Here is a 25,245-nt window from a genome sequence, read left to right as displayed (position 1 = left end):
AACCTATAGATTTACGCAAACGCCTTAGCTCAGAGTCACGTTTCCCTTTGAGTTCTTACGTGATCTTAATGAATGAGCGGGGTTACCAACTAACACGGTATAAAACGTGATCGCAGCCGCCTCCCAGGAAACCGGAGCGGGACAGAAAGTTCCCGAGGAAAGTCCTGCCCGGCCGGGCGCGCTGTGTAATGAGCCCTGACTCCCGGCCGCTCTCCTTCCACCTCCCGGCTCGCACCTGGGGCCGTGCAAGACGAGCTGGCTCTGGAGATTTGCATGGGTGACAGGTAAGTAAACATTTGGCTTTTTTTTTTTTTAAATGTCACGCTCGCTCTCGCTCACACGGGAAGCGCTCCAGGGACTTGTTGCATACTAGCTCCTGCCACAAGAGGAACGTGGCACGCTTGCCAAGACGAACTCCCTTCGGAAACCCCTGCCTTTCCCCCAGTCGCCACTTCCCAGCACGTTTTTCCACCCCCCCTCCTCCCTCTGCCCTCCCCGGGAGGCGCAACCCCGGGGGCGGGCTGCCCCGCCAGCCCCGCACCGAGCCCCCGCCGCCGGGGAGGAGGCGAGAAGGGGCGGCGGGGGGGGTGGGCTCCTTCCCGGGGACCTGCCTTCCCCTTCTTCTCCCCCTTCCCCTTCTTCTCCCCATTCCCCTTTTTCTTCCCCTTCCCCTTCTTCTCCCCCTTCCCCTTCTTTCCTCCCCCTTCCCCTTCTTTCCTCCCCCTTCCCCTTCTTTCCTCCCCCTTCCCCTTCTTCTCCCCCTTCCCCTTTTCTCCCCCTTCCTCTTCTTTCCTCCCCCTTCCCCTTCTTTCCTCCCCCTTCCCCTTCTTTCCTCCCCCTTCCCCTTCTTTCCTCCCCCTTCCCCTTTTCTCCCCCTTCCCCTTCTTCTCCCCCTTTTCTCCCCCTTCCCCTTCTTCTCCCCCTTCCCCTTCTTTTCTCCCCCTTCCCCTTCTTTTCTCCCCCTTCCCCTTCTTTTCTCCCCCTTCCCCTTCTTTTCTCCCCCTTCCCCTTCTCCCTGCCCGCCCCGCCGAGGCCGTGTGTCCCCGTCCCCCCCCCGGGAGCTCCTCCTGCCTCCCGGCCGCGTTATTTCTATCGCTCGGACCCTTCGGCCCCTCTTGGGATGTTAAAAAACACCCGCCCGGACGCAACTGCGGGGGCTTTCCCCGAGAGAGGTGGTAGAGCCCCCGGCGTTATTCCTGCCGAGGCTCACCAAGTCCGAGCCCCCACCCCCCCCATTTTTGTGTCCGAATCTCGGATTTGGTTATCAGTGCCCGCTTCTCCCCGCTTCTAAAAACGCCAGGGGGGAGCGGGGGTGCGGGGCGGGGCGGGGGTGCCGGCGGGGCGGGTTTCTTTGCCTTTGGAGGCGGATTGCAGCCAACTGAAGCTGGACTCTCCAAAGTTTGTGGGTGCTGCCTCTCATACCGGGAAAGAGCCAGACCAAGACCCAGCAGCTCCTCGCCCGCTCCAGTTCTCTCCTGGACTGTTAGGATTGCATTTACGGGTCGGTTCTCTTCAGATCCCCCGTTCTCCCCCCCCCCCCCCCCGCCCTGCGTCCCAGGTACCTCTGCCTGGGAGCCAAAGCAAGCAGCCTCTTCCATGACAACCATTTATGTTGATCCATGCAATAACCAGCAGATGCTGCCCTAAGACTGGTACAGCTGGTACTTTCCTGCCTCGGCTGTCCTGGGGGCAAGGTGTTAGAAGAAAAGTCGAGTGGGCTCCAGCAAAGCTGCCCTGAAGAGAACGGCTGAATCCCTTCGCCGGCATTACATACTTGCTGTATGACATGCAAGAGGCAGAGCCGGGCAGAAAGGCTGGTGCCGATGTAAGCCTGCACCCAATAGATCACCCTATCGGTTGTCACCCGAGCCCCGTCCTTAAGTATTGATCTTCAGTCAGGAAGCTGAAGTTTTCTTCCAACAGTTGGAAGTACTCATAGTTAGTGTTAATAGTAGTTGGGAATACCGCTTTTTAAACCACATTAAAGGGAAAAAAAAAAAAAAAAGCACAGAGTGTTTCAACAAGTGGGTTTGCAGGGAGTTCTGCTTTGTCCCAGGCTTCTAAGCAAGTAGCTCCTGCCACTCCCTCAAGGGAGTAAAATAACTATGGTAATATCTACTTTGGGTAGTAAGACATACGGTTCATATTTTGACTACACAAATATGTATCTAAGTCTTAAAAGTTTCTGACTCCATGGAGTCCTCAGTGGTTTTGGACAAAGAACTTTATAAAGATGCAGTGTCAGTTACAAAAAATATTTCTACATACTTTTTTCATAGCTCAAGAAACATAGCCTTTCATTGAGAAAGTAACTCCAGCTGTATCACTTGTAAGAAAGTATTTTATCTACAGCACCGTTCCTCCGCTACTTCTCATCTCATTAACTTCTAGATATTTTCATTTTCTGATGACGGTCTCAGTTGTTAGAGATGTCCAGAAGAAACCTTTGCCAGGTCACAGTATTATATTGATGTAGTAATGTTAAACCTATAAAAAAAACTTCCAAGAAAGCTTCCCAGGAGATCCACAGCAGGAACTGGACATGCTGTGGTTTCAGTCCTGTCCAGCTGCATTTTCCAGAGCAAACTGATGGCGTTTGCCAGCAATACTAAGGCAGGGTCATGCTGACAGAACCACAAGCAAAGATACTCCTTTGGAGAGCTAACTAGAAGAGCTCCCGGTCAAGACTTCTGCTTAAGATAACACAACACGACTCCACCTACTTCGCTGGGGATAGGTGACAAGTGATAACCCATCTCATGCTTGTTAGACCAAATCAAGCACGTGCTTGCCGAGGGGATAGTTTGATTTACATCGCTTCAGTCACGTCAGTCTGAACTAGTTCATGAAAAAAACCAGGCACAGTAATCAAGAGAATGGTACCAAAGCGTATGGGAGAACAAACTGTCATTGGTAGGGTCATACGGCATGCTATAGAGCATGGGGTTTATCTGGCAGAAGAGGAGGAGGTAGGATAAAGCAATCACGGTCCTTCCCTTGTAGTGCCATTCATTGGTGAGAGAACAGCCCAAGGCATTCTGATGGACCAAAGCTGAAGCTGGGACATCAGTCAATGCACAGAAATGATGGAGGAGGCTCACTGACAGACAGCTGAGAGAGATTCCTGCAAGAAAGGCATTAGAAAGGGGATGGAGCAGAATTAAACCCAGACGTCTGTTTTGTTTCCAGCCATTTCCTTTCCCTAAGTCTTGTTTCCGACTGTGGTTTTTATCTCTAGAAGGGTTGATCCCTAGGCCATGGGAGACCCAGCCACGAAAGATCACTTGACGTGAATAGGTGCGGAGGATTATTTTTTCTTATTACGGTGGAGGGGCACAACTGATTCAAAGTTACTCATTTGACAAGTGATACAGTTCAGTAAAAGTCAGGACTAGTGAGTAGAGTTTGGTCCACCGTTTAAAACTAATAATCAGGTGATCCGTTTACAGGGTGTTGAAACGGGATAGCTGTTAGCTCTTGCCAGAACGACACGGCACAGCATTTGCTGGATTCAGGTAGTTCATACATATAAGGCAATGTACATCTCTCCTTCCAAGTCTGTTTATCTTGGATTTACATTGTTACCAGATGAAGTATACAGCTGTAGGACTTAACTTCAGTGGGACTACTCGTATGTAAATAGTGACATAACTGTTTAGCAGATGAGGCCTAATTAAGTGGGAATCACTCATACATTTTCCCCTCTCTCAGACAAAAGAGCGTGAAGAATACTGCAAGAGCATTGCTAGAAAGTCACAGTGTCTTGAACCAACCTGCCAAATGCCAAAATCCTAAGCCAGCTGCAAACGTTCGTTCCCTGCCTTAAAACATCTTTGAGAACAACGAGCTATTGCCGGTTGGCTTTTTCATGTACTTGAAAGGCTACCAAAACGTGTGGATGACTGCTAAGCACATGCTTAAAGACACCTTACATCCATTATGCACGGGCTGCTCCTTCAGAGATCACTGAAAATCCGCCTCAAACACCACCAGCGTTAGCAATCTGAGCAGAATCAGACGATAACAGTAGCTGTTAAGTTTATGGAGACGCTTCTGAAATAAGAGCTATATTACATCATCGCTGGTGTGAAACGGGGCTGCCAACTTCTCTCCACGCCAGCAATCTAATGGCGTGTTTGAAAGAAAGGTCCCCCGGGGTCATTGTGTGCTAGTTTGGCTGGTAACCTCCCGCTTCTTCAACAGGCGGATTTGGCACCTGCCCTGCTACTGCCTGGAGGGTAAATACCATCCTCCCAGTACATATTTAGGGTAGCCTCCCATCAAGTGTTGATTTGCTGTGCCTGATCTCCTCCTCCTGGAGATTATCCCGCTCTGATATCTCCATCTTTTCCCCGATCTTCATGCTGCAAGTGTTAGCAGTCATTCACTCTGCCTCCTCCCTCCCTGGAAGAGCTTTCCTTTCTTTCCGAGCCTGCTCGTCTTCAAACTGCTCCCAAGTGCGTATATTCCATGCTGGTAACATGCAGATGAACATCGTAGTCATGATCCCACTCAGATACTAAACAAGCCTCCCACCAATGCCTAGTCCTCCTTTAAAGCACTAGAACATTTCAGCTCGCTTTCAGTCTCCTGAAAGCACCAGGAAATCCTCTGGAGTAGGCAGGCAGCAGCGAGCGTGCTCGCTGTGTTTGTACCTCAGAGAACGGCTTGGCACGCACTCGCCTTCCAAGCGCGTGTTTGGAGGGAAGAGAGGCTGAGACCCCCGAGGAGGGGGTGGTGGGTCCACAGCCAGCGCAGAGCCTTGGCTCCTGCCCACCTCAGCGCCCCAGGAGAGGGGCTTCGGCGTCGGCATCGGCGGGAGGCTTTTTGCACGCTGACTTCTTTTAAAATCACAAGTTGTGCCAAGCTCGCGTTCACGCTTGGTAAAACCAGGAGAGGGACCCAAGGGTGGCTCAAGCTCGGTACCAGAGCCAGTACCGGTACCCAGACCTGATATAAGCTGGGATAACTGCAGGGTTTCCAGCATCCAAGGTGTTTGGAGCAAACACCTTGAGATGGGCGCCTTGGCCAGTGCTCCCGCATTGTGCAGGCTAGGGTGGGAGGAAAGGCGGCAGAGGTAAGAGCGGCTCTGCCAGCCTCGTGTCAGCCACCGATTTGCTCATGCTGGGGAAATCCTTTGCTCTGCACTTTCGGCCGGCTCTAGGTCCCTCTGCATCGCTCTCGCAGCACACCGGGGCTGTAGCGAGGGTTTAAGAGCAGGTCTGAGGGTTTTGCATTAAGTTTTTATTTGCCATCAACTACTGTAAAAAGTTTTGCTTAAACTATTTTGGTTATCTATGGAAAAGGCGTGTTTCATGGAGAATTCAGGTTTTGTTTTTCTCAAACTACCGCTAATGCAAATGTAGTTCAGACTATACCTTATCTGCTTGTGTGGCACTCATTTCCGTTAGCTGCAAAAGACGGGAGATGAGATAAATGTAATGGAAACTATTGGCCCATGTAAGTTCTCCTGGATGACCTGAGCAAAGTGAGCCACTGGGTATCTCTTACTAGAAGAAGACCAGAGATAGGGAGAGAAATCAGAACCTGGAGAAAAAAGAAACATGACAGCCGTAATCTGTTACTATTGCAACCTGATTACGGGATTCACTGGCATGGTGGGGGACCCTTTCTTTTGCCTATAAAGACTACGTCTTCCTTCATGTAACCACAGGGAAGCTATTTCCAGACACATCAACCTTTAAAACGGATTCTTTCTACAATTTCCTTTAAAAGGAGCAAACATGCAACATGACAGTGAACAAAATAAGCTGCACCACCACCTCATCACATTTTTCAATGCTGTTCTGTACAGTCCTGAGTTAGTAAAGAACTCAGCACTTCCAATACAAAAATACTCTTATAAAACTAAAGGGGATTAGCCTTAATTGTAGTTACGAGCGAAAAGTAAACACATACTTTAGTTCCTTTCTAAGTTAATGTTTAAAAGGAAACTATCTCCCAAACCATATTAATCTACTTCTCGACAGTCAAATACCCTATCAGCTTCCATGGGAGTTCTCAGTAACAGCTGCGCATTTGAACCTCATTGAGCATGATGGAAACGTGTTATTGTTAAGAACAAAATATCTGCTGGAGAAATTATACACTGAGTTGGCAGAGAGCAAGAGGAACTGCGTGCATATTGTGTAAGGATTATTGAGGGACACTGGTGAGCTCTGAGTAAGAGCGACCCTTGACTTTGTCTCGGCATTTATATGATGAGCTCTTTCAAATATAACTGTGCTCTCTAAGTCCCCGGTGTAAAAAAGGAAGAAGGTGAGACGACAACAGAAGAAGGGGGGAACAGCGAAACAGTAATGTAGGAGAAAAACACTAAAGGGAAGTAGAAATACAGAGAAACTCTTGTGAGGCTACCACTGAACTGAGGCATTTAGTAAAATAATAACCTCCATCCAGGCTCTTGCATCGAGTTAACTGAAAAACCCCCATACTAGCTATGTTTGCAGCTGTCCAGTATATTTTTATCCTGTCATTTTCTGACTAAAATGACAAACAAATTCTCCCCCGAGACAGTATTCACAACAGCCGGGAAATAGTGCTAATGTTGACCTAAATAAATAAAGCTTGTCCTGCGTAAGAATTCCTGCAAGGATCCTTTAACACAAGGTATTTTGAAAACATTTACTGCAAAATGCATATGAAACCCTGGGGGACAAACAACCTGCTAGACACTACAGTCTCACTATCCCAATTTGGCAAGCGAGGCGGAGAGCTTTATAAATACGTTGCTGAAGAAAACAGTCGTACTCACGGTAAGACTTCTGATGCCAACTCAGAAGGTCCTGGATCCTACCGGTACACCTTTTAGTTAGAGCACAGATGAATTTTCATAGAAAAAACCATTGTTTTGTGGAGTCGTATGCATGGGTTTGAGCTAGGGGGTGTTGGCGCACATACAGCTTTAACTACCTGCCTTGTCTTAGGAGGATTTGCATGATGTTTTCTGCCTCAGGTAGTGCTATTACTCCTGCTTAACTTTTTGATAGGGTCATTCATTGCTGCTAATGAGAGCAGTTACACACTTAACGGAATAGATCTCTTTAGATGCACTGTTTATTGACGTGAATTAGATCTGTTCTTAATCAATCTGAAGCGGTAGAGCTGAGAACCCTTTCCAAAATCAAGCTGCGCAAAGATAGGGGCAAGTCTAGAGGAAAATTTTGGGAAGGCTTGTTTAGGATTTTATTGAAACGCATCAAACTTAGCAGTGTTAGAGGTTGTTGGTAAAAATATTATTGCTACTCCTACTTTCTATTTGCATCGTAGATTTGAAGCTGGTTTTGTTCCATTTCAGCCCACATACTGCTGCAGCATCCTTCCTTTGCTCTACGTGATAACCCGTCAAAAAGGCGGGCCGTTAGCAAAACCTCCGCTGAGGGGCAATTAGCAAGTCTGTTCCAGCAGAGCTGACAAGACTGGCTTTTGTTTTTCCAAGACTTGGAGCCAGAATGGCAAAGAAGGGCCAATATTTTCATTTAGTGCCCCATGTAACGCTGCCCGCTTACCTTAACGTTGTTCTGCATGGGCTCTCTGAGTCAGTACCTTCCTTACACGCAATGTACGTACGAAACCTTTAGGTGTGCAGATGTCATTGTGAATGAATCCACTTCAGCCACCTAAGTCCTTTCTGCCTTTCATCACTTCTACTGGAGTTGAACTAAGTATAATCTATGCATTTTCCCTTCCACTTTATTTTCTGATATACTCTCCTATTCTAATTGCTCCTCATAGGAGCCGAAGTAACTTTTGTTTGTGACCCGGGGAACTTTATTGAGTAAGTATATCTAGAAGTGTTTCTAACACTGAACAGCACACAAACTACATGATTACTTTTAGTGTCTCTTATTGAACAGAAAATATTTTAATAACCTGAAAGATTCTTCAGTGAACTGTGCTGGATCTGTGCAATTTATAGTGTATTTAAATATTTTTACATTGGTACCCAAGATTGAATTCCAATATTTCTCTTTTGTATCTCTTGGCATTTTAATACACTTCTGGGAACACTTACCTTTTATGATGAAAACAATATTTTCTAACATAAAGTGGTGATTTCAGCTTAAGTGCAACCATATGTAACTTAGGGCAAGGGCTTTTGGTTCTAAATAACTGTTTAATGTTAAGGATCTTTCACAATGGAAATGTCACAAACTACCATATACCAGCTTTCTTGGAGAAACAAAGATAAAACACAGAACAGTACAGCTTCTATCGTTAAGAATAAATACTTTGAAGCACAACTGCAAATTGAAATTTTTTCAATGAAAATTGTGTAACTACAGAGATATGGGAAAAACAGAAAACAAATCTGCTTGATTTAATGAGCCTGTCTCTCGGTATGGGTTAGATCATGTCCTATTTTAGTTTACCAGTCTGATTATTGGTGGGTAATAACACTGCTAAACCTAATTCCACAAAACTATGCAAATAACTTATCCCTGGGTCTGTACAGCATATACCCCTCATCAGTAGAAACATCACATTCAATTATTTTGTTTCAGGCAAAGATCTCAAATCTTTCAGAAACCTGAATTAATCTTTACAGCTTTGAGGGACTTTTTTGTGTCTATTTTACAAAAAGAAAAACTGAGGCAGAGAGCATTTAAACTGCCAGTAAATGACTCTGATATTGCAGTTCGGCCCCTAAGCAGTTTGCCCACAATAATAAAGTTGGTCAAGATTTGGCAGTCCCAAGACTTTTTTTCTAAGAAGTATATAATGACTCTTCTCCTGTACCCCCTGGGAATATTACTTTGACACTGGGAAAAGATCCATGTAAAAATATTTCTATCATAATATCAAGGAAATGCACTTATTCATATCGCCTAACAGCAGAACACTTGTGAGGAGAAATTGTTAATTTGGGGGGTAAAATTACTTTAGTTGTTCAACTTGTACGTAAATCAGAAAAAAAGCAGAGGAGTTAAGCAAACAGCGAGAGAATCTGATTTTCCAGCTCTTAAGCCTACAAGGACTTGCACTGTCTACCCTAGAGGTTAATATTCACCTGTGGTCACCTGTTTCTTGTGCATTTATTCCGTGGCCTGCACCCTGGGGTAGAGAATTTGGCAGAAGTTTTTTTGAAGAGCTGTGAAATCGTAGAATAGAATCATAGAATCGTTTAGGTTGGAAAAGACCCTTAAGATCAACGAGTCCAGCCGTAAACCTAGCACTGCCAAGTCCACCACTAAATCATGTCCCTAAGCATCGCATCCACACGTCTTTTAAATACCTCCAGGGATGGTGACTCAGCCACTTCCCTGGGCAGCCTGTTCCAGTGCTCGACAACCCTTTCGGTGAAGGAATTTTTTCTAATATCCAATCTAAACCTCCCCTGGCACAACTTCAGGCTGATTTGTCTCATCCTATCACTAGTTAGTTGGTAGAAGAGCCCAGCACCCACCTCACTACAAGCTCCTTTCAGGTAGTTGTAGAGAGCGATAAGGTCTCCCCTCAGCCTCCTTTTCTCCAGACTAAACAGCCCCAGTTCCCTCAGCTGTTCCTCGTAAGACTTGTGCTCCAGACCCTTCACCAACTTGGTTGCCCTTCTCTGGACACGCTCCAGCACCTCAATGTCTTTCCTGCAGTGAGGGGCCCAAAACTGAACACAGGACTCGAGATGCGGCCTCACCAGTGCCCAGTACAGGGGACAATCACCTCCCTGCTCCTGCTGGCCACACTATTTCTGATCCAAGCCAGGATACCACTGGCCGCCTTGGCCACCTGGGCACACCGCTGGCTCATGTTTGGCTGGCTGTTGACCAACACCCCCAGGTCCTTTTCCACCAGGCAGCTTTCCAGCCACTCTTCCCCAAGCCTGTAGCATTGCATGGGGTTGTTGTGACCCAAGTGCAGGACCTGGCCCTTGGCTGTGTTGAACCTCACACAGTTGGCCTCAGCCCATCCATCCAGCCTGTCCAGATCCCTCTGTAGACCCTTCCTACCCTCCAGCAGATCAACCCTGCCGCCCAACTTGGTGTCATCAGCAAACTTACTGAGGGTGCATTCGATCCCCTCATCCAGATCATTGATAAAGATATTAAACAGAACTGGCCCCAGTACTGAGCCCTGGGGAACACCACTTGTGACCGGCTGCCAACCGGATTTACCTCGGTTCACCACCACTCTGGGCTTGACCATCCAGCCAGTTTTTTACCCAGCCACGAGTCCACCTGCCCAGGCCACGAGCAGCCAGTTTCTCCAGGAGAATGCTGTGGGAAACAGTGTCAAAGGCTTTACTAAAGTCCAGGTAAACAACGCCCACAGCCTTCCCCTCACCCATTTAGCAGGTCACCTTGTCACAGAAAGAGATCAGGTTAGATGCTCTGGGACCACCTGGCTGCGGAGGCAAGGGATGTCATTCCTTGTGAGCCTACAGTGGCTGCACTCCTCGCCTGGTGCCTGCTCTCCGTTCGTGGCCAGGTACCTTTCTGAGCCCTACCTTGCCTCAGAGCTACCGGAGCTGGGTAGCGAGTTGAGCTCGTCCCCCGAGCCCCCGCGGTGCCGGCGTGGCTGGAAGCACGCGTGCCCGGGCGAGCGCTGGCAGCGAGCCTCGCCGGTGTGCCCCGCGATGCTGGGGGCCCTCCGTACCACAGCAGCCATCCCATGCCGCCAGCCTTCCCTCTTTAATCAGGCTTTTAATCAATCAGCACTTGGGACAAAGCACGGGCCTGAAGAGCAGATGATGTATGCCAATATTTTCCGATCTTTTAGGGGTGACTCATTTTTTGTGCAGCCTGTTTTCCATGAGGAGGAGAAGGCAACCCAGATACTACCAGGGAAGGGAGGTGTGAAGATTCAGATAACTACAATAAAGATAATTCCAAATTATTTGTCGGGAAAACTCAAGATGACTATCGTTATTAATAATTTCGGTCTCTGAGGTCTGTGCAGTTACGTGAGACTGGAATGAAACTTGGCCTAAGGTTTCCCTGCCTTTCAGTGGGTTTGATTGTTGGCTTAAAGATGCAGTTGTTCTGAAGATGCTGTCTCTCATAATCTCACATTTATCTTTTTCTCTGATTTCTGACAAATCTTTCGACATTCCTTGCTCGGGAGTAATCCCTACTAAATCTAAAGTATGTGGCAGTACTCTGAAGGAAAAAATCTGGGAGTAAACTCTACAAGGAAAACCACAGGCTGGAAAAGAAATGATTAATCACAAGGAAGTAGGTAAGAAGAAAGCCGTAGAATACCAGTACTTCTCAATTATTTAAACTTAATCAGCAGCATATAAATCACCGTATCTTAACGTGACACCTTCCTGTACCACTAAGCCTCTCAAAAAAATGTATTTTCGGTATTGGCCTAAAGAGTGTTCTCAGAGAGTAGAGCAACACAAACAAGAACAATGGCAGGAAGAAATGATTCAAACATGTTATATAGTTAATTAACAACATAAAGCTACCTAAAAAGCCTTGAATGCCATTTGAAAAGTGCAAGCTGGATTCTTAGCTGCTTAGATTGACATCGCTCCATGGCTTTGGGGAGCTGAGCCACCTCGCACCAGAGCAGGATCTGTCTTACGGGCCTTGAGCCTCTTAGAGAAACAGTAAAGAAGAAAACGAAACCAAACCCGTTCAAATCACTCTAACGATTTCTTGTCTATATTGATAACTAAATGAAGCTAATTAAAAACTTTTTTTCCCACCTAATTCTTTATTATGATAAAGTCTTTTTGCTGTGCAAACTCATTAGTAGAGCTTATTCTCTGTCATTTACATTTAATAATATGAATAACCAAAAAGCACAGATAAATAACCCACTGGCTCTGAAATCCAGCAGTACAGAGAGGTCTATGCTCATAGTCGCGTGAAGTAAATAAGGACAACGTGCTATATCCTCTGTCGCTATCATTCCCCATCCTTATACGTGCCATTTAGTACATTTGATGGCTTAAGTTATTCTTCCCATTGCAGCTACGTAGGCACCATCAAAAGCAAGAAGCACCTGAAATAATTGTGCCCTGACGTCAGGGTGCGTGCTAAGCCCTGGGAGGTGGTGCTGTGTTTTATGAAGGGACGTAGGAAACCAGCCCTTCCTGGGCCAGCCAGAGGAGCTGGTGGGAGCACACGGGCTCTCACTGGCAGCTTCTCCAGAGGAAAGAGGGTCGGGTTGGAGCACATGGAGCCAGGAGGGATTAGATGCAGGCGGCACCTTCTCTGCAGGTTTCTGGCCGGAATGCAGGAATCGCTAATAGGCGAGGAGGTGTTTGTTGGGGTTCAGCAGCAGAGAGGGCAGCGATGGGGCCCGGGAGAGACGATAGCGAGTGGGACGTGCCGTGCCGGTCCAGTACAGCAGCACCTGGGGAGACGCTGGTGCCACAAGGGCACGAGAGCTCGGGTATCTCAGGTGCATCTGGACTGCGGGCAGGAGGAGGCGTCCCCAGGTGTTGCCTCCAGTGCAGACCGAAATTCTTCAGAAGAGATTAAGATCAGAGCCTCTTGCTTGGATCTCAGCCCTTGCAACCTGCTTCTCCTCCCAAAGCAGTCAAGGCTGGGGTTCGGATAAGACTTTCCAAGTTTAACTTACGGAGACGCGGCTGGCGGTCGCGCACCGTGCTCCGGCGAGTCCTACAGCCCGCTCGCGGGAGGGGAGGCAGGCAGGGCATGGCCACCCTTCACCACGGCACATCCCCATCAGCGCCAGGGATGCCAGGCAGGGAAAAGGATGAGATAACATCTGCAGACGTGGCAGAAGAGCTCCGGCAAGTGAAAAGGCTTTCATTGATCTGAGGACTGTGGCTATGTAAAGCAGGAGTGTCGTGTCCCAGAGTGAAAGGCTGGGCATCACGTTGGCCTACTGCTTCCCGACCTTGCCGTACACATATGCATATATGAGTAACGTATATTTACATGCACCTGTGTGCATTTACATGCACACAAAGACTGACTATAAATCAGAATGGAAATACAGCAATTTAGAGAACAAAACCCTAGAGGTTAGAGAATGACCGAGAGCAATGGCACAAGAAATGGTCTTCCTCAGCTTTTGATGCCCTGTAAGTTGGAATGAGCTATCTGAAGCCTTTTCCCTGGGGGTACACTGGAGGAGGGGTGCCAGCAGGGGTGCTACAGTGAGAACATGGCTGGAAAGATTATTTGTATGAGGTAGGGTGAAAAAAGTCAGGAAGACTTTGTGTCTCTGCCACGCTTTCCTACGGATGCGGCTCTTTCACGTGCATGGCTCTTGTTGGTTTACAGGGGTAAGCGGGACTGTAAGAGCAGGATCTGAAATGCCTGGGCAGTATTTTTCCTCAGTCTTATCAAAAGCAAAGCAACATCAAAATACTGAAGTTGACAGAAATGATTTTAATGCGTAATCATTATCTCCCACCCATAGTTTATGGCCGGATTGGCAAAAGCGTTCTTACTTAAGCACTATCTCGTGGACAGTACACGGTTCAATGACCAAGTACTAAGAAGTTACGATGCTTCTCCCAATAAACTTAGAGCAGTGCAGGGTGTAAAAGCCATCACAGCCGTGCAAATCTCAGACTCCCTCACCTTCGCCTCGTACACACGCATGGTCTATGGAGGGCACGGGTATCGGTGAGATAGGCAGGAGCACGCAACGTGAGCCCGGACACCCCGGGAAAACTCTAAACCCAACCTACTCCACAGTTCCCCGTGCCCTCCCGCACAAGCCACCCGCCACCCGATCCTACCTCTGAGAAGACACAAAGAGCCGCAGGAGCTCCTTACCTGGTGGAGCTGTCGGGAGGATGCGATCCTCCGTCTGCAGGGCACGCGGGTCCTGCTGCCGTGGGGATTCGCCGGGCAGAGGCACCGGAGCAAACGCTCGCGCGAATGAACAGACTAACAAATTTGTACAGAGGTAAGGTAGCGGTTGTGTAACAGCCCCGGTGATTTACATTTGCTATCTGCAGATAGGGATGAAACGCGGGTTGCCTGCAGTGCGCTCGCACGCTTGTACACGCACACCCTGGAGGGAGAGTAAAGCGGAGCCCTTGGATCTCAGTCAAGGCGGTGATTCAGAGGCAGGGTAGCATGCGCGGGATGGGTAGCTGCTAGCCAGCTACTTGTTGGGTGGGCTCCGGCTAATTAAGCTGTCTGATTGGAGAAGGGAATCAAGGATTCAGGAGTGAGAAGAGAACAAAAGTACAAGTCAAACTTCAGCGTCCGTTAGCTTGATGTGTAATTTCATGACGGTTTACAGACCTGTGCAGGAAAACAAAGTGGAAAGCATCTATTTTTATGTTGCGGAGGGATGCTGAGCTGAAGACAAGAGTTAGTTTGCGAAACACAGAGTTTGGCTTCTTTTTAGTCTTAATCCACCTCCTGCTACACGCTCCTCTGTTCAAAACAGCACACATCTTCATAACATCGCTCGCATGCGGGGTAGCCTTGTTTTGTTACAGGACCGGGTTCAGGGAGGAAATTGGTTTCTGATGCTCTGAATGGCTTTGTAAATGAATGATGAATGAAGACGCAGGCAAACCGGGAGATACAGGGAAGAAATTGATAAATAGAAGAGAACGCTGTGGAAAAAAACCAAGGGGATCTAAATTACTTACACAAAATCCAGTAGTAATTTGCGTGCTTGGTATTAGGTATTAATGGCATCTCTCTCCCTGCTGCACCGAAACACGTTTTATATGCACAAATAAAGGAAACTGCCAACCACCTCAGCGTTTGTGTTAGTTTTAGAGAACCCCCACATTTAATTTCCAAGCTTAAGAGGAAATAAGAAACCCGGAGCTCTGGAGATCATTGCTGTTTCCTTCCAGAGTAATTCTGCATGTTTGACATCTTATCTATTGTTTATGTCAGGCAAATAGTGCCTGGACAACACACAGAGTGGGCTGCAGTGGTAACACGGTGAGTGAATACCTATGAGTCTCGGTGATTCATCGCTCTAAGGAGCTCTTGCTTTAATCACGGAGGACTGGCAGATGAGGAAGACCATGAGGATTTATGGCTTTGGGGCAGAGTGACAGCTGTCCCAGGTATTCCACCCCAAATGTACAAATCAAGGCTTTTATTAGAAAGTGACAGCATTAACGGCGAAGGGTTGAGCAACCACCCCAGACCAAAACTGCCACGTGAGAGCACAACCCTGCTTCACCCACAGAAAAATCAATCTGAAGTGAAAGCTTTTCGATGGCTGAGGGATCCATCTGTAAGCTCATCTCTAGCTAAGGTAATCTCACCTTTCTGGGTGTTGGGCTGCCTGTTTTATCACGGACATGAAGCAGCATAGAGTTTAGTGCCAGGACCTCGTAAACAGCAATTAACCGTGGAGCATCCCCCAGCCCTGCCGGCATCCCTGTGTGGCCGCTCCATTTCGCTGCTCCGCTTTCACAGAGACCTTTTTACACCTACTCTGCTGTTTTAGACGAAGAGTTTTGTGTCCGCATCATGTTTTACGTAACAGAGCGATGCTCCCTCTGCACAGCTGCGCTTCTCTACCACAAACAGCTGGGTCCTGTCTGAAAGCAGCAATCCCTACAGGTCGTGGAAAAATGAAAGCTTCCCTTCAGAACCTGTGGCTGGAGCATATAACTAGAAGTTAAAAGACCTGGGCTCTATCATCCCTTACTTGCTCGCACGTGCAGGTGAATAGTTTCCTTATCTATGGGACTCGGTTTCTCCACCTCTGAAATGGAAAAGCTGCCTCTCTGGAGTGTTTATTCACAAAAATGGATTTGAGGCTTTCAACCAGGTGGAGACATAAAAGTGCGAAGTGCTGGTATGGGCAGCAGCTGCGGCCTGCTTACACCCAGAAATAAAGAGAAGGAACTAAAGGAGGGACATACCCAATGCTTTTGTATCACCTACCACACAACCCTTTGTACACACCAAGAAATGCACTTTATTTTAGAGGAGGGACCTGCCCTGCAGCTGCTGCTCCTGCCTGGTAGAGCAGGGAGGTACAAGGGACCCTTCTACCGAGCTCCCTCCCAGACCAAATTGCTCCAGCAAGGGCAACACCTGCCTCCTAGCCTCAAAGAAATTCCATGGGAATTTTGCCCCCTTTCCAGCTCTATTGGAATCCCTTAAAGCCGTGAGCCTTTCCAGCCCGCAATCACTCGATTAATCAAGATGTGTCAGCCCATACCTACTGCGAGGACTGAGCCACGCGGCTGCTGAGGTGGCCATTACGGTGTCCCATCAGGGTAGTTTAGAGCTGGTTGATTTGTCTGTTTGATTTCAGTTTTCAGTAGTTGTAAAACCAGCACAAATAATCAAAAGGGGAGAAAAAAAAAAAAAAGGGCTCAAATACTTGCTTTCCGACTGCACATCCTGCAGTTCTTTGCAGAAAGCAACGTCAAAAGCGAGGTTGAGTTCACAAGCCGATGCCCATTTTGTCATCGCAAACCATACAGACACAATTAATTTAGAGATATTATCTGTAGAGCTGAGTGCCGATACAGGATAACGGTCACATAGTGCTGCAAAGGTAACACCAAAATGTTTTTCTTCAGAGAGGATATGAAATCCTACACGAAACCTGTTACGCTACCGCAGTGCCTGTGTTGCTGTCTCTGAGGAATTCTTGGGAAAAGGAGGGTCACTGCTCCCAGAGCTGCTGGAGGCTGCCACTTCTCGCTCGGCGATAACTGACAGGGCTATCGTTAATTGGCGGGAGATCAAGCAACAAGCCTGCCTCCTTCTGAGAAAGGGCAACCTGTTCAGAGCTTTAGGGTCGTTTGTAATAACACTCTCCTACTAGTCTCCATTGGCTTTCAAGGGTGATCAGAAACGTATCATTTGGGGGGAGGAGGGGAGACTTTTGAGGTCAGCCACTTGAGATTTTCTTGCATCCTCATGGAATACTTTTACCATTTTATTAGGAAATACTACTATTTTTTTCTTGAGCTCTACTCTTTTGGAAAGGCAGCATCAGTAGCCAGAACCACCACTGAAGTTTCCGTGTGGAAGCATCCTCACCTGAAACTTAAGGTGCTGGCACAACATTTTCCTACTTCTACTCTCACTTCTGCAATGAGTCACTTCTACCCACCACGTAAGCAAGACCCAGTGTTACTTCTGAGAATGTTACTCCAGGGACACGATTTTTTTCTGTCATTGATGGGAGAGACAAGAACTATCTTCCAAGTCATTGCTGTGGCTATAGTCAGTTCTCAGAGAAAAACATTAAGAATATTTTGGCACTTATATAAAATAGAACAGTATCAAACAAATGCTTAGAAATTAAGAGAAAGTGAAAAATAACAAGCCAACAGTATCTTTGAAGTTCCTACAGTAACATGAAACATTATTCTGTCGTTTTCTTTGGAAAAGGATTTCCTGCAGTGTTGCCTCTATATGTGCAAGATGACTGTTTACGCAACTATTTCCTAAGCTCTATACATTTCCAGCTAAAAGGTCAGAAAAAAAAAAAGGGCAAGATAGAAAACATCACCTCAGCTAGGATATTTGATCACAGAAGCCTCTTAGTAATGACAATGGTTCCTGGGATAAGATGATGGAGTGTTTGAAAGAGGGGGAAAAAAAGATAATATTGTCAAGGTATTGCCTGGTGACTTGGTGGCTTGAGGAGAGTTTTGCAAAGATACAACGAAGCTGATGGTGCTGTGGGCTGTGATGCTCCCAACCATTTATCAGCTTTGCACTTCTGTTCTGGAGAAACTGAATTTCGCCTGTTTTCCCTCTCTCCAGAAGGGGACAAATAAGCGGCTTTGGAAAACAACAGATTCCAAGATCTGCCATAAGAGTATTTCTAACATTTTAATGACCTGGAAGCCAGACATTTTTGGGGGGTTGGTTAGTATTTCAGTAACAGGCCTCAGATGGTTTGCTTCACTTCTTAACCTCAAATGCAGTACAGCATAGCCAGACGCTCGCAATATGCAGCGTCATGGACAGGCACCAAAAGAGCGCTTTATACACAGTGGAAATGATGCAGCAGTGACACGTCGCACCTATAGCTATGCATACGCACACATACCGCCATTCAGGTGGGCACAGGCAGCCTGGGTTTTCCAGGCTGACGTGTTATTTACTTTTCTCCTGGCTTTAGAAGATTTTCCCTGGAGCTCGCAACCTGCCCCCCTCCGACAGGGCTCAGGCTGGGGAATGGACCCACCATTGAGTCTCTTCCGACAGCCTCCAGCTCGCCTCCCTTCCCAGCTGACGTTAAGTAAACATCTGCTTTTAACCCCTAGGGTATTACACTTGACCTTCGCACCCACTTCAAATATCTTCATAAATAAATGCCCGAGTAATGAGGAAGGAGGGGACGGAAGGGTTCAGGGGAAAAATAGCATATGCAAAACTTGATTGAGCTGTCTGGTCACTACATCCTGATATAGAGGTGATTGAGGAGGTTTCGTGATGGATGACATGTCATTCGCAAGAGCTCCGTCTGTAGTTGCCAGCACAGAAAGAGGTCCTTAAAATTCCAGCAGCTGAAGCCCTGCCATCCGTCAGGGAGAGGAACACAGCCATCCACCCACCCGCTTGGCCGGCGCGGGAGCCCAAACGATGAGCATAAGTCACAATCATTTTGTTTGTGCAAAAGTCTTGGCCGTGAAGTAGCAGCCGGTGCCTGGCTTACTGCGTGTGGCACTCCTATTTGTACTGACAGGTACATCTGTATGCAGGGGCTCCCAAACTCCCACTGTGCAGGGCTTTTCCTACCTGGCAGCAAACTGGTCAGAGGGGGAGATGCTGCTGCTTATGGTGGGATTACTCAGTCACAGGAGTACAGTGCGTTCCTACCTGCGAGAATGATTGATTTCATAAAACAGCTCGGAAATGAGGTCAGCGTTGTTTAGGCTTCCATTTGTAGGCATTCAAATACTATTGTAACCCAATTCATCTTTTTTTCCTTTTCACTGTCACCCATCACACAGGGCGCAAAGCGGAAATGGTTTTTGTCTGCCTTTGTTTGGATCTCAGCAGCGTTAATTTTTAATTGAAAGCCACGCTCTTACACCAAGAAGCCAGATGGATTTGATTCAAACTTCACTCAAGCATCCTTTGACTGAGCTGCGAGTGCTTTTTATTAGTTTGGAGTAAAAATAAAAAAGTGATCGATGCACTGCACTCCCCATTCGGAATGTTTGGGGAACTTTGCAGATAAGACCTACCTTTTCCCCCTGCAGCTCTTGGCTACTTGGGCCGGTTCCCATACTGCTTGCACTGGCTAAACACGGACCAATTCCTAGCAAAATAAATAGCATTTTTTAGTCAGTACAAAAGCGCCATGGCTTCTTTGCCTGAATTATAAACTCTCCACAGGTTACACCTGTGGCCAATAGGGCCCGAGGGATAAAGCAATACAAAAGCAGATCATTATTTGAGTAAACATGAGATGATGCCATGAGGAAGTATTTGGCTCACCAGGTGGCAGAGAGACACAGCAGCGTTATTCCACTTTTCTCTGTTTCTTCACCAAGGTGGGCACCACTGGCCATTTTTCACATCACGCAACTGTCCTCCCCCGTCCCCTATGGGTGAAATGGTGTTTTAGGGAATGATCTAATCAGAGCAGGAATTTGGGCTCGACAGCTTTTTCCCCCACCGGTTTGTGGCACCAGGTGGGGAAAACCTGCAATTAATGGCACCAGCATTTTGATATAGAGAACACAGGGCAGTTGGCAGAGGACAGCACATCTCATCATCCCCGATTTACACAGGGGAAACCGAGGTATAGATGTGCAAGTCGAGGCACAGGTATTGCCGCAGCTCAGAGTTACTCTCATTTAATCTTGATTTTTCTGGGCTGAAGGGGAGCTACCCGGTGAAGGGAGAGGGTATGGGTTGATCCCCAGTTCCCCTCCCATAGCCGGCCCCCGGGCTGGCAGGATCTGCTCGCTGACCTTTCCAGCAACGGGGCTGCGTGTCTGAGCGAAGACTCACTCAGGACCAACCCCCGTGACTCTGGATAAATGAAACACTTTGCCGTCTGGCATATCACTCCGTTTCCCACGAACGGCACAAATAGTCACCGCGGCATGTACAAACACAAGGAATCTATTATTGGCGTCTCTCCTTGGCTTGCCGTCGTGACGTCCAACCTGGAGGCAAGTGTTAATGCCCTTATAAGGCTCCTCGCACACATTTAAATGTGTTATCCTTTGGCCGATGATACAAACTGCTATCTCAGTAGCATACGGCATGGGGAGGTGGGAGATTTTCTTGGCTCTGTGGTGAGAGAGAGAAATTAAAAAGGAGCCTACAATGCTGAGTCACTGTGACAAATAACTTACTATGGAATACATTCAGGCTTTAGCAAGGAGGCAGCTGATAGTGAGTCAGTGACTGACTAGTGCCTCCTAGATTTTCCTCCTTAGGAAAGATTCAATTTAATGGGATGAAGCGCCAGCAAAAAGTCGTTCTCGGTGTTACCGAGTCAATATCACTAATTATACACATGGTTAAAACTGTCAAGTTACATTATATATCGCGTAGTATGTGCATTTTGTTTGGAGTATAGCATCCCCCCAGTTATGAAGCAGTTCAGTACGTTCCATTAAAAACACTGGGTTTCAGACGCTGGAAATTTTGCCAAACTGTTTGGCCGTGTTAATTCAAGCATCTCCCCTCTTTTGGTTGCTCAACTTTGCAGGCTTATGAATGTCCTATTTAGCATTCTGGTTCAGCGCAATTTAAACCAAAATAGATAGTTTTGTGTTAAAAAAAACCTTCCAAGTGCAAAATGTGTGCAGTTTTGAGGCAGAAGGTAGAAGAAGGTCACAATTCACCCAAACATTCAGTACCAGTGAAGTTAAATTTGCACGTGCTCAATCATGGCCAATTTTTTTTTTTTTTTGGGGGGGGGGGGGGGGAAGGGGGGAAGGGGTGTCTTCCCCCACCTCACCCCTCCAGCCTGACCGACCCATGCTCGGACAGGGAAACAAGATCTTGCCCCGAGAAGTAGCTCACTCAGGACCCTGGACCCAGAGCAAGGAAGCAGAAAGCGGGTCTGAGCACCCTTGTCCTGGTCCCTTTCCCTGGGACCCCAGGTCACATACCTGCCAGTGAAATAGCAGAAACATCAAGCAGCAAATCCTCCCAATGGCTGAAAAGCTGCAGCCGAACCCCTTTCCTATTCACACAACCCCCTTTCTGTTTACACTGCCTGGCACAGCTGCCGATTCCATTCTCAAATATTCACGCAATCTCTTACCGGCACTGCTCCCTTTAGGAGACAACTGGCTGTCTTGCCGAACACAAATAATGTGGAAAAAGTTAAAAGGCAATTTTGTCACCCAAGAACCAAGTGTTGAAGCCTCTTCAGCCAGCCCATCCTTGACCATGACAGCAGGGGATCAAGGGGCCCAAGCAACACGATACCTCCCACGTTCCCACCAGGCCGCTCGCCCAGCTGATGTCCCTTTCATCTTTGCCTGTGCTCTTGCCTCCAGAGACACCCAATAGCGTCAACCCCGAAATTCCTAAAATACCATGCTAACTAATACATCATGGGGAAGATTATAACTATTCCCGAGCAGACCACAACCAGGTGGAAAGAATTTCCTATCTTCCTCTTCCACCTGCACTCTGGGAGGAGACATGAGGTTCAGCCTGGCAAGGGGAACGTTTTCCCCTCAAGTAATTCCAGCTGGGACACTGCAGTCAGGCCACCCTTTCCGAGCACAAGTATCATAAAGGCATAGAACAATCCACTGTTTGTGTGAACTGTTAATTAAGGAATTATACTAATGCTGTTCTTGTCTAAAGACTGGCTGCTAAAGAAGTATAATTAGTTATTCACATCCGTGGTCCAACTCATATGAACTACAGTGGTCCAGTTGCTAGTGAATGGGGTCCATAAAGCTGCTCAAATATTTTTGCATGATGCTTTTGTTTGTTTCTTGAACAAAAGTGTCTTTTTTCCCCTAAAACAAAGCTTTTCTTGAGAAATGGTGATATCAACAATTTCGCTGTCTTTTTTTAGCTGAGTGCCTCTCTCTCTCCAACCCTGTGAGACAAAAGCCTTCCTTATTTCCACCACGGCTCTAATACATCACATTACAAACCCCACTATTAAAGCAACTGGTATTCTCAATAGGGGCAGCCAAGGGCTTTTCCAGGCCAGTGAAGAGGCAAGTCCACAGGGCTGCAGGGAACTACGTGTTCCACCACTGCCAGTGTTAGCTCGTCTGTGGTTGTTGAAGGACTTTTGAGCAAGGCTGTCATTAGCCCTGAGGCAATGAAGTGGTCTTAAAGTGGATGTGAGCACGTAGCTACGATCAAGAGAGTCTTCTTTTAAGGAAGAATTGTCTTCTATCTGTGAAAATCACACACAGACCCTGCTTTTAAGAGCAGCAAATGCATATAATTTAAAAAAGCCAAAAAACACCTCGTGTTTTTCTTTGCACGCTTGTGAAGAGAGTCTCTCAGATATGACCTTTCCAAAATGTCTGTCAATGATCAGCTATAAAACAAGAGATCTCAGTAATACTTTTCTAATGCAGAGTGAAGAGCAGCCAACTTCCCATAGAAAAGGAGGAGGATTTTCTCAAACTAATTTTATTTCCTTATCTTTAGTCATCTGTTGAAAAGAAAACACTAAATATATTTCTCAGTCTACTCCTTCCAGTGATAGCTCGAAGGAGTAAAGAACCATATGCTCCTTCAGCTGATCTATCCTGTCTCCATGACAATGCACATTTACAAAGTTTGCTTCTAACAACTTTGTAGTATGAGCTCCAGTTGCTTGTAATGAAGGGTACGAGGCAGCCTTTCGGGAGAGAAGAGCTGCTTGTTGCTGCGGCTACAGTGGTCGGGCTCCCCTTCCCGCTTCTGCTGGAGAGCGATGCCTTTCTGCACAGGGCTCTAGGTGAGGCCGTTCCACTTCTGCACAGAAACTGCCCAGACCTTCAGCTGGTGGAAATCGGTTTAGCTTCAGCCACGTCAGCACAGCTCAGCCATCTAGCACCAGCCGAGAAGCTAATACGCTTAGTCCCTTCAAGTTCCATACAAGTTTTAATACCGAAGACACCTTAAAAGGGTTTTTACTTATCAGAAAAGTCTTAGAATTTCAGAGCGTCCTCCTTGCTAAAGGATGTTTTGCTCGCACGGTGTTTTAATTCAGTGAAACCAGATTTCCCAAAGGTTCCTCTATTCAAAGTACAGCAGGGTCCTGAAACCGTGACCTCCTTGAGCAGGACAGAAGACTGGCGGAGCAGGAGAGAGGGGGTAGCTGGCTAGTGGGGAAGGGAAACAGTATGCCAGAAAATAAAGGGGCATGATTTACAAACAAGGAGGCTCAAGCGTCAGTAGTAAAAGCAAAAAGTAGCAACTCTAAGATGGGAAGGTGCGCTGTTTGTCTCAAAGGCAAATTATAGGATTTGACGGCATCGGCTTTTAATGTCTTAAAAATGTAATTCTAGACATAGGCATATTTTATACTAAAAAACCCACACCAAACAAAAAACCCAATTCCTTGTTTGATCATCTTCCCAGTACCTAAGGCAGATAGAAGGTTGGAAAGTCCCATGTTTAAGGCTTTTCCTCCTCTCACGGGGGCAGCTCAGCTCACCCCGGTGCGGTGGGCTGGAGGTTCTTCCGAGGCTCAGTGGGTACATCGGCAGGGGTGTCCCTAAACCAGGGGGAGGAGAGGGATCCTGGGCAGTGGCAGCAGGCTGCACCCATCCCAGGGGACGAGGGAATGCCTGCCTGGCCATGCCGCTCCCTGAAACGCCTTGCAGGGGCCAGGTGCTGCAAACACCCTTTGAAGTCCTGGCACAACCTGCCCAGGATCCAGACCCCAAGGGGGCAGGCTGTGTCCTGAGACCTATGGCACTGCAAACTCACCCCAGTAGGGATTTATTTACTGGTGTGCTCGTGGTTAGCAGCATGCTGTGTGACACGCACGGCCAGCTGCAAAGGGCAAGGTTGCTGCCCAGCAGGGCGCTCAGGCTGGGGCACCTCTAAAATTTAGGGATCTTTTCCAAAATAGCATTCAGAGAGGCCAGGATCAAGAAGTCACTTTAAAGCTCCAGACGCATCACATCAGGGATAACCAGTCAGTAAATACAGTTGCCTTCTTGGGCTTTTACCCTGTGCAAAACACTGGACAGTATCTGTTCTGGGGCTTCAGGGAACCATCAGCATCCAGGAAAGACATCAACCAACAAAAAGGGAACCACTACCACCTCTCCTGCTGCCCAGGTATGTCAGGGCAAAGCCACGGAGAGAGCACGCTCTCCCAGGGAGAGATGACGCAGGGGCAGATTATACATGTTAGCCCTTTAGATTTGTTGCATCTTTCTTAAAAGAGTTAAGAAAGGGTCAGAAATACTGCCAGGTGGGAAGCAGCGTAAGAGTGGGACAGATGCCATGTTTGTGGGGGCAAACAAGCAAATTGCTCGTGATGGGGACCACCGCTCCTGGAGGTGCAGGTGACCAGCCTTCCTGGCTGAAGCAAGGTCTTACCACCCAGAACCAGAGGTGTGGCAGACCTCATCTTTATTCTCCTTTAAATCCTTTATATTCCTGTTTTTTCCAAGTTGCTTGGGTTTTCCTTTTTAAAAAAAACCTTCATACACAGTAATTTTTAATCTTTTATTGTTTTATATTTTTCTGCTGTGTGAGGAGGTTTTTCTACTGCAACTGCAAGAATAACTTCCATCTGAAAACACCATTTGCCAGAAAACGTTGACATACTCCAGTACTTACAGAAGCCACGTTACATACCAAACAGCATACAGAAGTTTGGATTTACTTCTAACCAAGCAAGCCAGGATGCCCAACTTATTGCCTACTTTAATGGACAAAAAAAAAAAACCAACCCAAAAAACAAACCAACAAAACCTCATAGTACGATATAATAGCAGAAAAGCATTCAGGAACAGGCTTGCGTCTGGGCCACAGGCTGTCAATTGGCAGCCTCCACCTAAACAAGTGCAGAAAGACGTTATATTGTTATTTTCAGAGCCCGTGTGTTTCACTATTCCCCAATCGGTACAATAGCTGTCAGCACTCCTGTTTTGAATTTCACACATTTGCTTAATCAGAAACCAACAGAAATACACAACCAGCTGAAATGGTGCATGAGACTCAAATTCTTTCTTTATCAAGGAGTAACCCAAGATACGGGTTGCAGATCAGGTTAACCCCACATAATCAGTTTCAAATGGACCTATAGTACATATTTCACCTCAATAATAAAAACTGCAGCTGGCTAAGATGTGACTGTATTTAAAAAAGTATGAAAGAACAATGATACATTTATTTTAAAATAAGCCTGATACATTTATTTGAATTGTCAGAATGAAACATT

At 47.1% G+C, this 25,245-nt stretch overlaps 1 protein-coding gene and 1 long non-coding RNA gene across 2 annotated transcripts in view; one reads left to right on the top strand and one right to left on the bottom strand.

Annotated features, from left to right (window-relative positions):
- BDNF (brain derived neurotrophic factor) overlaps positions 1 to 179 on the bottom strand; it is a 40,499-nt gene extending 40,320 nt beyond the window's left edge. Inside the window, exon 1 of the mRNA XM_069804023.1 lies at positions 60 to 179. The gene's annotated coding sequence lies outside the window, so the exon portion shown is untranslated. The remainder of the gene's footprint in view (positions 1 to 59) is intronic.
- LOC138689303 (uncharacterized) lies at positions 172 to 25,245 on the top strand. Its single transcript, XR_011328192.1, has 2 exons — positions 172 to 284; positions 24,558 to 25,245. It is a non-coding gene; the product is annotated as an uncharacterized lncRNA (long non-coding RNA).

Source organism: Haliaeetus albicilla, chromosome 16, assembly GCF_947461875.1.
Source record: "Haliaeetus albicilla chromosome 16, bHalAlb1.1, whole genome shotgun sequence".
NCBI lineage: Eukaryota > Metazoa > Chordata > Aves > Accipitriformes > Accipitridae > Haliaeetus > Haliaeetus albicilla.
Note: the sequence above shows the minus strand (reverse complement) of the source record. Positions and strands in the feature narration are given on the sequence as shown.